The sequence below is a fragment of the Schistocerca nitens genome, chromosome 9, assembly GCF_023898315.1.
Source record: "Schistocerca nitens isolate TAMUIC-IGC-003100 chromosome 9, iqSchNite1.1, whole genome shotgun sequence".
NCBI lineage: Eukaryota > Metazoa > Arthropoda > Insecta > Orthoptera > Acrididae > Schistocerca > Schistocerca nitens.
The window spans coordinates 511,474,064-511,487,463 of record NC_064622.1 but is presented as its reverse complement, the minus strand read 5'-3'; the positions used below and the strand labels follow the sequence as shown (position 1 = coordinate 511,487,463).

At 41.7% G+C, this 13,400-nt stretch overlaps 1 protein-coding gene across 1 annotated transcript in view; it reads left to right on the top strand.

Annotated features, from left to right (window-relative positions):
- Positions 1–3,147: 3,147 nt before the first annotated feature.
- LOC126203732 (ankyrin repeat and SOCS box protein 8-like) overlaps positions 3,148–13,400 on the top strand; it is a 70,126-nt gene continuing 59,873 nt past the window's right edge. The window contains exon 1 of the mRNA XM_049938102.1: positions 3,148–3,202. The gene's annotated coding sequence lies outside the window, so the exon portion shown is untranslated. The remainder of the gene's footprint in view (positions 3,203–13,400) is intronic.

The following is a 13,400-nucleotide window of genomic DNA, read 5'->3' as shown; positions in this document are numbered from 1 at the left end:
TGCGACTTTGTCAAGAAGTAATTGTAGATCTTTGAGGTTTCCAGCTAGTAGTACAGTGTCATCAGCAAACCTAACATTGTTAATGTTTAGCCCATTCACTTTAATGCCAGCTATTTCATCTGATAGAGCTGCCTGGATTATGTCTTCTGAATACATATTAAACAATAAGGGTGAGAGAACGCAACCTTGTCTCACACCCCTCTTTATTTCTATATCATTCGATAATTCATTTTCTACCTTCACGGTTGCGGTTTGATTGTAGTAGAGGTTGTATATAATGCGGATGTCTTTCTTATCAAGTGTTTTCTTTTCTAACAATTCTATGAGATGATCATGACGAACTTTGTCAAATGCTTTATTATAATCCAGAAAGCACACATATAGTGGCTGGTTAACCTCCATACATCGTTGCGCTAATATGTTAAAAGCAAACAATGCTTCTCTTGTACCGAGGGAACTTCTATAACCGAATTGTGTTTCACTTATACCTTCTTCTACTTTTTTGTATATTCGTTGGTGTATAACTTTTAGAAATATCTTTAAGGTGTGACTCATTAAGCTTATTGTACGGTGATCATTACAAGTTTTGGCATTAGCCTTTTTGGGTAATGTAACAAAGGTAGATGTCAACCAATCCCTAGGAATAATTCCCGAATTATAAATATCATTAAACAATTGTACAAATATATCTATATGGTCTATTCCTATGAGTTTCAGGATGTCATTTGGTATCTTATCCGGTCCAGGGGCTTTTCCTGTCTTCGATTTGTTGATAACATGTAATATTTCTTCTTTCGATATGCTTGGTCCTCGTTCTCCAATCATGTTATCATAAAATTTTTGATCTTTTCTTGTGTCTTCAAATAGTTCTTTGACATATTCTGTCCACCTGTCCAGTTTACCTTTAACATCAGGAATTTTTTTGTCATTTTTATCTAACAATAAACTTGTACTTTTCTTTTTATTAAGTCCAGCTAAATCTTTAACTTTTTTGTGTAAGTTGAAACTATCATGTCTTGTTTCATAACTCTCAATTTCAGAGCATTGTTCCTTGTACCATTCTCCTTTTGCTCGCCGTGTTTCTTTTCGTATTTCTGCATGTAATCTTTTATACTCACTTTCATCTCTATTTTTAAGTATTCTTCTTTGTTCCATCAATTGTAATATCCACTTCTTTTTCATGTTGTCGTGTTTGGTCACCATTGTGTTTTTACATGCATTATTTAATGTGTCTTTTATAAGTTCCCATTTGCCATCAATAGCTTCTGTTTGATTATTCTTTATCCTAACTAATTCCTTATTAATCTCTTCAGAAGTCTTTTGTTTAGTCAAGGGGTCTCTTAGAATAGTTGTATTTATGTAGTCCTTCTTTTGTTTCTTTTGTATGGCTTTCAGTTTCACACGGAACTTTGCTACTAAAAGGTTATGATCAGAAAATATATCAGCTCCCGGATATGTTTTCACACCATGAATAGAATTTTTGTACCTCTTGTTTATAAATATGAAATCAATTTGATTTCTGCAAACTTCTTCATTACAGTCTCTTGGTGATTTCCAAGTATAAAGTCTTCGTTTAGGGAGTTTAAAAAATGTGTTTGTAATAGACAGATTGTTTTCCTGGCAAAATTGTGACAGCAAATCTCCTCTTTCATTTCTTGTTCCTAAACCAAAAGGTCCAATAAGATCACCTTCACTTCCTTCACCTATTTTGGCATTAAAATCTCCCATGATGATAATAATGTCTCTGCTTTTTGAGGTTCCTATTGCTTGTGTTAATTCTTCATAAAATTTTCCTATTTCTTCTTGGTCTTTGTCGGCTGTTGGAGCATAGATTTGGATTAAATTAATATTTGTTTGTTTCGTTTGTAAATGTAGACTGATTACTCTATCTGAGATTGGTAAAATGCTTTTGACAGATTTACTAGCATACTCATCTAAAATTATTCCTACCCCATTCCTGTGCTGGCTATCAGAATTTCCCGAGTAATATACTTTCATGTTTTCAATGGTCATTTCTCCTGAGTCAGGCCATCTTGTTTCACTTACACCCAAAATATTAATTTTTAGACGTTTCATTTCTTGTATAACATTATTTACTTTGCCTGGTTGGTATAATGATCTTACATTCCAAGTTGCTATTGTTGCATTATTTTTGTATTTACTTGTGGCATTGTTCAAGGCTCTCCCTCCCAGAGACCCGAGTGGGGGAGTTGAAACTCCGGATAATTTGACATTGAACTCTGCCATGATGAGTTTTCCTGGGGATATCCATTGGATCTTTAATGCTGTGGTTTCCCGTTGCCTTCAGCATCCTATGCCGTTGACCACCCTTGGTGATTCTTCCGTCTTTAGGAGTGATTTCTCGCTCCAAGCACAAGAGGGTGCCCTTGCTCTACCAGCTCATCCGCCCTCTAGAAGGTCGTTGGCTTAGTAGAGGGTTCTCCTTATCCCGGGAGAAACTCGGTCGCCAGAGCCTCGTTAGCGTAGCAGGGGATACCACGTGCCGGAGAGGTTGACATTTGTGTGGGAGAGGCTATTGGTGACGCATCCCACACCTTACCCCCCGTCTAACAATGACGCGGCCTAATAACCCAGAAGATTTTAACTTCAGTGACAACGGCCACGAAAGCCTGCAGACTTTCATAGCTTTAAAACTGTTCACATAAAAATGCGGAGGCATTATTTATCAGCACGGCCTCTTAATTTCGTTTCTGTTAATTCTGTTAATTTCGTTCACTGTAACATACTCGGTTCCATCAGTCAGATATTCGTGGAAGCAGTCAGTGCGATCGTATCTCGGTTGGCGACAGAGTGTAGATGACGTGGTACAGCGTTGATGCCTTCCAGAATTTCTAGGAAGCTGGAACTACTTCTTGACCTGCATATTTTGTTTTTAATAGCATAAGTCAGTTGTATCGTCACTGAGGAGGGCTGAGCTGACGTCTAGGCAAATGGAAGGTCGAATGGCTCACACGGAATGCAGCGTTCTGCCGTAGGAAGTGTCGAGTCGGCTCATTTCTTCGGTAAAGACGGACAGGGCGGTCGTGTCCCACGAGTTTCGCCTTCTCCTCCAGCGTCCGGAGAGTGGGGGGTCACACCAGTGCAGAGCTGCGGCCGCGCGTCTTGTGGAACAGTCGCTCGCGAGGCGTGGCAGAGCGCAAACCTCTGTGTTCCGTCTCTGCAGCAGAGCACGAGTTTGCAGGTAGGAGCGCCGAGCCAGCACCTCTGTGACGCGCTGCCTTCCTTGTTACAGAGCAGATGCTTATGAGATGAGAATTGATGAAGCGAAGTGTGGTAGAACTTAGTACTGGAGAACGGTGCGCAGCTGGCAGTGGCGAGTCATGAATTTTGAGGCCATCTCAGCTGGTGGGAGGGGCTGTAGGCTAGGCTCGCGGCCCCGTGTCAGCTGCCCTCCCGTTTCGCTTCCTCACGTCGCGGCAATACAGAGCCACTCGTGGAAATTAAAGGCCGAGTTTGTTGTTGGCGTTCTTTTCAAGTGTGAGACGGCGCAGGCGTGAATGCCTTCACGGATTAGGCCGTCCTGTTGGCAACGGGGTGAAGATTTTGAACCGCTAAGGAAACGAGAACAAATTTTCCGCTCCTGAAAAGGTGCCGCTTTTTTTACGGCAATGTGTCTCTGCGAGTCGCTCTGATTTGCTCTTCAAGAGAAATGTGTTCGTTCGCCAGAAGATGGCGAGCCAAAAACTGGTCGAAACGTAGATCCGAAACGAACGTACAGTATCAGTCGGTTGACATCACAACACGAATCTACCAGTCGCAGTTTCTTAGTTTCTAAAACTCATATTTTTCACTCAGCGTATAAACATCCTTTTCGAACCATAAATGTCGTGTAGTTCATAAATGACCGGATCACGCTGGACTGCAGAAGCGCAGCTTCTCAGGCGCTCGTCGCTGGCCGTCTTAGGCTGTGAGTGTCACCGTGACGTCCACGAAGGCGGTAACAATTTCTCAAACGATTCCGATTGAAACATTCTGTTTTTTTTTTTTTTTTTTTTTTTTTTTTTTTTTTTTTTTTTTTTTTTTGGTCATCAGTCTACTGACTGGTTTGATGCGGCCCGCCACAAATTCCTTTCCTGTGCTAACCTCTTCATCTCAGAGTAGCACTTGCAACCTACGTCCTCAATTATTTGCTTGACGTATTTCAATCTATGTCTTCCTCTTAGTTTTTGCCCTCCACAGCTCCCTCTAGTACCATGGAAGCCATTCCCTCATGTCTTAGCAGATTTCCTATCATCCTGTCCCTTCTCCTTATCAGTGTTTTCCACATATTCCTTTCCTCTCCGATTCTGCGTAGAACCTCCTCATTCCTTACCTTATCACTCCACCTAATTTTCAACATTCGTCTATAGCACCACATCTCAAATGCTTCGATTCTCTTCTGTTCCGGTTTTCCCACAGTCCATGTTTCACTACCATACAATGCTGTACTCCAGACGTACATCCTCAGAAATTTCTTCCTCAAATTAAGGCCGGTATTTGATATTAGTAGACTTCTCTCGGCCAGAAATGCCTTTTTTGCCATAGCGAGTCTGCTTTTGATGTCCTCCTTGCTCCGTCCGTCATTTGTTATTTTACTGCCTAGGTAGCAGAATTCCTTAACTTCATTGACTTCGTGACCATCAATCCTGATGTTAAGTTTCTCGCTGTTCTCATTTCTACTACTTCTCATTACCTTCGTCTTTCACCGATTTACTCTCAAACCATACTGTGTACTCATTAGACTGTTCATTCCGTTCACCAGATCATTTAATTCTTCTTCACTTTCACTCAGGATAGCAATGTCATCAGCGAATCGTATCATTGATATCCTTTCATCTTGTATTTTAATTCCACTCCTGAACCTTTCTTTTATTTCCATCATTGCTTCCTCGATGTACAGATTGAAGAGTAGGGGCGAAAGGCTACAGCCTTGTCTTACACCCTTCTTAATACGAGCACTTCGTTCTTGATCTTCCACTCTTATTATTCCCTCTTGGCTGTTGTGCATTTGTATATGACCCGTCTCTCCCTATAGCTTACCCCTACTTTTTTCAGAATCTCGAACAACTTGCACCATTTTATATTGTCGAACGCTTTTTCCAGGTCGACAAATCCTATGAAAGTGTCTTGATTTTTCTTTAGCCTTGCTTTCATTATTAGCCGTAACGTCAGAATTGCCTCTCTCGTCCCTTTACTTTTCCTAAAGCCGAACTGATCGTCTCCTAGCGCATTCTCAATTTTCTTTTCCATTCTTCTGTATATTATTCTAGTAAGCAGCTTCGATGCATGAGCTGCTAAGCTGATTGTGCGATAATTCTCGCACTTGTCAGCTCTTGCCGTCTTCGGAATTGTGTGGATGATACTTTTCCGAAAGTCAGATGGTATATCGCCAGACTCATATATTCGACACACCAACGTGAATAGTCGTTTTGTTGCCACTTCCCCCAATGATTTTAGAAATTCTAATGGAATGTTATCTATCCCTTCTGTCTTATTTGACCGTAAGACATGGCGGCTGCAGTGTAACACGTGTTAAGTTCGGCTCGCGAAATTTAGTCGAATTCGAAGGTGTTCTCGCAGGTGGTGTTGTCTAGTACAAGTGGAAATCGTGTAAACAACAGTGTTCTGTGCAGTAGTGCTATTTTTTTTTCTGTGCTCCGCCAATATCTTCGAGAAAATGGTAAACAGAAGGGTCAACAACAGCGCGTCCAGCAGCGGGGAAGCAGCAGGTGCGGCGGGCCCGCTCTTGGCGGAAGGTGCGGCCGCGGCTCCCGGCATAGCGGAGCTGGTCCGCTCTGAGGTAAACGCTGCGCTTCGCGATAAAAACAATCTCGATCTGATAGCAGGCACTATATCAGATACTGTAACGGCAGTAGTATTGGCCAAAATGCGTGAAACTGTTGAGGCCAATACTGCCGAAATTACAGCACTAAAAAAGTCTGTGTCTGAATACGAGAAAAAGGCACGAGAGTTGGAAGTGAAACTATCTGCCGCAACTGACGAACTAGAACAGTACCAAAGGCGAAATAGTCTACGACTGTTTGGAGTAGTAGAAAATAAAGAAGAAGACACGGACAACCTGCTTATACAGGTTGCGCGTGAAAAATTAGGCGTAGAAGTGACCAAGGCAGACATTGACAGGAGCCATCGGGTGGGACGAAAACTACCAGGTGCCACCAAACCCCGTCCAATAATAATTAAATTTATCTCGTACCGAAAAAGGGCAGAGATCTTTACCCAGAAGAAGAAGTTAGCAAGGACAGGGCTTACAATAAGGGAAGATCTGACACACGAACGGCTAAAGCTTTTAAACAGTGCCATATCCCATTTCGGTCTTCAGAATGTGTGGACTCAGGATGGCAGAGTAATCATTAAGACAGCAGCTGGAAAGAAGACAGTCACAAACATGACAGAACTGAATAGTATTAAGTGAAGCTACTCGAGCCAAAAGTGCAAACTTAACACCATTTGCAAATTGTAACAGCCCTATACTCAGATATAGTCTTGTAATTTTATTAATTTTTTAATTATACCCATATTTGTACCTTCAACTAATTGTTTTTGTAACTGTATTAACTTTTCACTATTTTTTTTTGTGTCTGTAGCTCTAACCATTACTTAATTTTAGTTACTGCTAATACTTTTTTCATTTTCTCAGTTTATTCTCTTCCGTTCTGAATTAGTTCTATTGCAATTATTAGTCTCTCCTTTAGTTCATTAATCACCCATCTCTTCGGTTTAAATTGTTCATAACAAAAATCACTATCAGTATCACTTTAGCAAATTTCAATCTAATTGTAGCTTCCTACGATAATCACTACCAGCATCACTTTAGTAAATTTCAATTTAATTCTAGCTTCCTACGATTATTAATTATTAAGCTTACTTCTCTCTGCTGGCAGCATCGGCCTCTTAAATCACTCCCTTTTCCCTTATTTCCACCCTAAGCTGTTTCAAATACGCTAATTACATTTCTCCTCGTACGACAGAGGATACACAGTGACACACAGCCGTCACTGTTTTGGTCATATTCTCCTTGCACCGAATACCACTAATCCATTTTCTATACTCCCGCAACCTCAGGAAATCTCTAGCAGTCGCCTTTCTTTCGGCACTCGCGGTGTCACACACAGGGCGCGCAAAATCTCGGACACCCCTGTGTTATGTCACTTGGCGGAAGCAGCGGCCAGTGCCCCTCGCGGCAGGTAGTGCCTAACAAAGGGACAAACCAGTCTGCCACCCTACTTCAGGCTGCTCAGCGGAACGCGTCAGAGCTTTTAGCAGCTCACTGCAACATTCAGTCTTTACCTGCACATTACGAAGAACTTAGCCTCCTCTTCAACCAACTAAACTACCACGTAATCCTCTTATCCGAAACGTAGTTGAAACCACACATATCCTCTGCATCTATTCATCTCCCAGGGTACACATTTCTTAGGGCAGACAGATCAAAAAAGCGAGGTGGCGGCGTCGGCGCGTATATACGAACAGATCTCAAAGCGAAAGTCTTATGTACGTCAAATCCTGCTGAAGAAAAAGAGGCTGAATCCATGTTCATTGAAATAAATATACAAAGTCGGAAATTCTTGACTGGCGTCGTGTACAAGCCGCCAAAAATAAGCTCAATGAGTTCCTTCCAGTCGGAATTACATTCACTTCAGTGTCAATACGAACATGTCATCGTAATGGGTGACTTGAACATAGACCTGCTAAGAGACACTCCCTCCGCAATAAACCTAAGAAGACTGTTTAGTTGCAATAGCATGAACATTCTTCCATTACAACCTACACACCATACGGCGCACAGTCATACTCTTATAGACGTAATCGCAACGAAACAGACTGACAAAGTAAGAGATGTTGGTCAAACATCGGCCCCTGGCCTCTCAGCACATGATGTAATATTCCTGGCCTACTCTGTGCAGCCCCCAAGGATCAAATCGCGTTACATAACTTGTAGGAACATGAAACGTATTGACCTTGACGCTCTAACAGCCGATTGCTCAGAAATCTCATGGCATCAAATAATCAGAAAACCCACAATCGACGGCAAAATTAATGAACTTGGTGATAAACTCACTGCCCTCTATGACAAACATGCACCTGTACGCACAATCCGTGTAAGAAAATCTCCTGCTCCATGGCTGACAGCTGAATTACGTCAAATGATGACTAATAGGGATGCTGCCCACAGGCGTTTCAAGGCAGATCCGAAACCCGAGCGTTTCGAAGAATATAGAAAGCTACGGAACAGAGTGAAACAATGCATTCGCAATGCTAAAATCAGGCACGCTCGCTCCCTTGTATGCAGCGATCTGACGCCCACGACTCTATGGAAGAATCTCCGTAGCTTGGGGGTCGGAAAGGCAAAATCGGAAACCACTTTTCATGTGTCAGCTAACGAATTAAATGAATTCTTCTCTGCACCTCTGAATACCAGCACAGCTGATAATTACCGTCCACAAGAATCCCTAAACAGGATAACTAACAACGATACCTTCCATCTAGAACATGTAACAACAAATACGGCAAGAAAAGCAATAATGAGAATCTCTTCTGATGCAATAGGCAACGACAGTATCGGTATAACCATGATTAAGAATGTTGCCGATATCTTAGTGCCTGTCTTAACTGACATATTTAATTTTTCCCTCGTGAACGGAATATATCCCACTGCATGGAAAAGAAGCCTAATTCGACCCATCCCTAAGATCGAAAACCCGCAACTGCCTAGTGATTACCGACCAATTAGCATACTGCCTGCTGTTTCCAAAGCACTTGAATATATTGTTCATGACCAAATCACTGAACACTTGCATGAATTCAGCCTATATGACAAATTTCAATCCGGTTTCCGTAAACATCACAGCACAAACACTGCTCTAATTAAAGTAACTGATGACCTGAAATATGCCATCGACAATCGAAAGGCAACAATATTGACGCTACTGGACTTCAGCAAAGCTTTTGACACTGTTAACTTTGACATAATGCTCAGAAAAATGCAACAGCTTAATTTCTCTGAAAGTGCAATGAGATGGTTTGAAAGCTACTTAAAAGACAGACAGCAATGTGTTGTCTGCGTAAATGAAAAATCTTCCTGGAAACATGTTTCCTCGGGAGTGCCACAAGGATCAGTCTTAGGACCACTTTTGTTTTCTTTATATGTCAATGATATTTCATCGGTTCTGTCCTCCTGTAAATATCATTTCTATGCCGACGACCTCCAGCTCTACCTAAGCGTCAGACCTGAAGATGTAAACACTGCAATCGCTCAGATGAATGATGATCTGTCTTCAGTAGTGACATGGGCGAAAAACCTGGGGCTTAAACTAAATGCAAAAAAGACGCAAGTAATCTTAATAGCCCATCAGAAATTAATAAGTTCAGATTTCCGCGAACGGCTACCTCCTATTCTGCTCGACGGTACTCCAATACCATATCAGAAAACAGTGAAGAACTTGGGTGTAACTTTGGATGAGCATCTCAACTGGGCGGAGAATACAGTCGCAGTGTGCCGAAAGACGTCTGCTTGTCTCTATGCTCTCAAAAAGTTTCGGAACATATTTCCACAGGACTTGAAACGCCAGCTCGTGCAAGCACTCGTTCTACCGAACCTCCACTATTGTGATGTGATTCAACAAGGCATGAGCAGTGAAAACAAAAGACGGCTAGAGCTAACCATGAATGCCTGTGTGCGTTACACCTGCAACATTCGCCGATACGATCATGTTAGTGCCTCATACTCCCAGCTAGGGTGGCTGCGGCCGGACAAATTGCGCGACTACCACACTCTATGTCTACTCCACCGACTCCTCGAGGCGCAAACACCCCAGTACCTTGCTTCAGAGATTAAAAACTTGTCATGTCATCATAATCGAAACACGAGGTCACTCTTATTTGGTATCCTAACTGTGCCCACTCACAAAACAAAAACTTTTGCAAACTCCTTCTCAGTTGCCGCTGTCCGCCTCTGGAACAAACTGCCCCTTACCTTGCGCAAAATTCAATCTCCTGCTGCTTTTAAGAAGAAGTTGAAGCATTTCCTACTATCATCCTCATAAAGTTCTCCACAAAATTAATGTACAAGGACAATCCCCTCATCTGTCAAATAGCAAAGCTAGCGTCTCCTATGTTGCTCCTGAGATGCCTTACTCTTCATCTATCTCTATTAGCCACGCAATATTCTTTTCCTTTATATTTCCTTAATTATGTTTCATCATGTCTTTCTATTCTTCTCCTCCCTTCACCATGAGTCTCCCTCATACTCCCTGCTGCCAGCACTCCTATCTCAAATCTGTCTGTTCAATAATGTCTAATTATAACAGTACTTGTGATCTAAGAATATAAACTCTATATGTATGTATTTTTCCAGGTGTACCTTTCAAATTGTTTATTTCACTTTTTGTACTAGATGTAGTTTAACATGCCTACTAAAACATATGAATGTAAAATAAGTAGAATGCCTGGTTAGATGTAAGAGAGGGCCTGATGGCCCTAATCTTGCCAGGTTAAATAAATCAATAAATAAATAAATAAGTCCTCCAAAGCTCTTTTAAATTCCGATTCTAATACTGGATCCCCTATCTCTTCTAAATCGACTCCTGTTTCTTCTTCTATCACATCAGACAAATCTTCACCCTCATAGAGGCTTTTAATGTATTCTTTCCACCTATCTGCTCTCTCCTCTGCATTTAACAGTGGATTTCCCGTTGCACTCTTAATGTTACCACCGTTGCTTTTAATGTCACCAAAGGTTGTTTTCACTTTCCTGTATGCTTAGTCTGTCCTTCCGACAATCATATCTTTTTCGATGTCTTCACATTTTTCCTGCAGGCATTTCGTCTTAGCTTCCCTGCATTTCCTATTTATTTCATTCCTCAGAGACTTGTATTTCTGTATTCCTGATTTTCCCGGAACATGTTTGTACTTCCTCCTTTCATCAATCAACTGAAGTATTTCTTCTGTTACCCATGGTTTCTTCGCAGCTACCTGCTTTGTACCTATGTTTTCCTTCCCAACTTCTGTGATGGCCCTTTTTAGAGATGTCCATTCTTCTTCAACTGCACTGCCTACTGCGCTATTCCTTATTGCTGTATCTATAGCGTTAGAGAACTTCAAACGTATCTCGTCATTCCCTAGTACTTCCGTATCCCACTTCTTTGCGTATTGATTCTTCCTGACTAATGTCTTTAACTTCAGCCTACTCTTCATCACTACTATATTGTGATCTGAGTCTATATCTGCTCCTGGGTACGCCTTACAATTCAGTATCTGATTGCGGAATCTCTGTCTGACCATGATGTAATCTAATTGAAATCTTGCCGTATCTCCCGGCCTTTTCCAAGTATACCTCCTCCTCTTGTGATTCTTGAACAGGGTATTCGCTATTACTAGCTGAAACTTGTTACAGATCTCAATTAGTCTTTCTCCTCTTTCATTCCTTGTCCCAAGCCCATATTCTCCTGTAACCTTTTCTTCTACTCCTTCCCCTACAACTGCATTCCAGTCGCCTATGACTATTGGATTTTCGTCCCTCTTTACATACTGCATTACCCTTTCAATATTCTCATACACTTTCTCTATCTGTTCATCTTCAGCTTGCGACGTCGGCATGTATACCTGAACTATCGTTGTCGGTGTTGGTCTGCTGTCGATTCTGATTAGAACAACCCGGTCACTGAACTGTTCACAGTAACACACCCTCTGCCCTACCTTCCTATTCATACCGAATCCTACACCTGTTATACCATTTTCTGCTGCTTTTGATATTACCCGATACTCATCTGACCAGAAATCCTTGTCTTCCTTCCACTTCACTTCACTGACCCCTACTATATCTAGATTGAGCCTTTGCATTTCCCTTTTTATATTTTCTAGTTTCCCTACCACGTTCTAGCTTCTGACATTCCACGCCCCGACTCGTAGAACGTTATCCTTTCGTTGATTATTCAATCTTTTTCTCATGGTAACCTGCCCCGTGGCAGTCCCCTCCCGGAGATCCGAATGGGGGACTATTCCGGAATCTTTTGCCAATTCTGTACAAAATGAGAAAGAAAATATAGTTCCCTGTCTTATTGTCTCGCTATCTGACAATGAAATAGTTTTGTTTTCGTCATTGCACATTGTTATTTGCTGCTGGGAGTTTAGGTGGTCCATCGTACTTAACGTGTAAGTTTCGCTGGTACGTCCAAATTACTTAAACTTTTCCAATCTAGAGTAAACACTCTCAAAGCTGCAGTCATGGGGCATCGCATATTCATTGCCACACTTACCTGGACGACACGTATCCGTCTCCTCCTGTGGAATGTGCGAACTTTATTCATCGAAGTGTAATATTTGTTGCCGGCAGTAATATCTTGACTTCAGTTTAAATAGAGGAAAAGCACACTCGAATTTTATAGCTTTCAATATTTGCTGTGTTTAATCAGATAGGAAAAAGCTACTTTGTTATTGTTTCAGTGCAATCAAAACAAACACGTCTGAAATGTATGACTGACTTTCATTGATGCCATTTGCTTGGAATCTACTTGGATGTTACCAATTGATGGATCACTCATAATTTTCCTCCTGTGTAAAAGACGTTACTCCACGTTTACAAAACAAAGTAGGACTAAGAGTACTCCTGATGAAGTTCATTGCATTCTTTGAAACAACCCTTGGCTGAATAAAATTACGTCGCAAAGGCAAGTTTTTATCAAACTATATGTGGCAAAAGTAATTGAGCTACAACCATGTTTACACTTTGACAACCATAGCAGCAGCAGCAGCGCAACACTGACCACCTGTTTGCGTAACTGCGAACGATTGGCAAGGCTGACTTGGCACATGAAAGCTATGGGGTGGTCCAGTTCGCTGACCGCTATGATATATAGCTAGTACAGGTGGTTACCTCGAGTCCCTGTCGCTTGCGGTTTGCAATGTGCCCAGTGCGAGAGGCAGAATATATTAACCGCGGTTCGACGACCATCCTAGAAAACTCCTAGGAAAGAAAAGAGAGGCACACTGCGAAGTTACGCGTAGCCCAAAACGAAACCAAAAGCAGCTTAAGGATGGGCAGGCGTGAAGCGAAAATATATTCGAAACTAAAATGATCTGTCCACTTGACATAATAACGTAGGAAGTTTGATATTATGTTAAAGCGTATGCGTACGGAACGACTACATAAAATGAATTGTGAATGAGGCAGAAGCCTGACTGAGGTTCACAGGAAGAATGCCTAGAAAATACAGTCCATCAACAAAGAAAGTGGCTTACGGAACACTCGTTCGACGAGTTCTTGAATATTGCTCGTCAGTCAGGGATTCGTGCCATATAGGATTGAAGATGGGATTGATAGAGGGTATAGAGAAGATCGAAAGAAGTGGAGCGTGTTTTGTTACAGGTTCATTTCGTAGGCG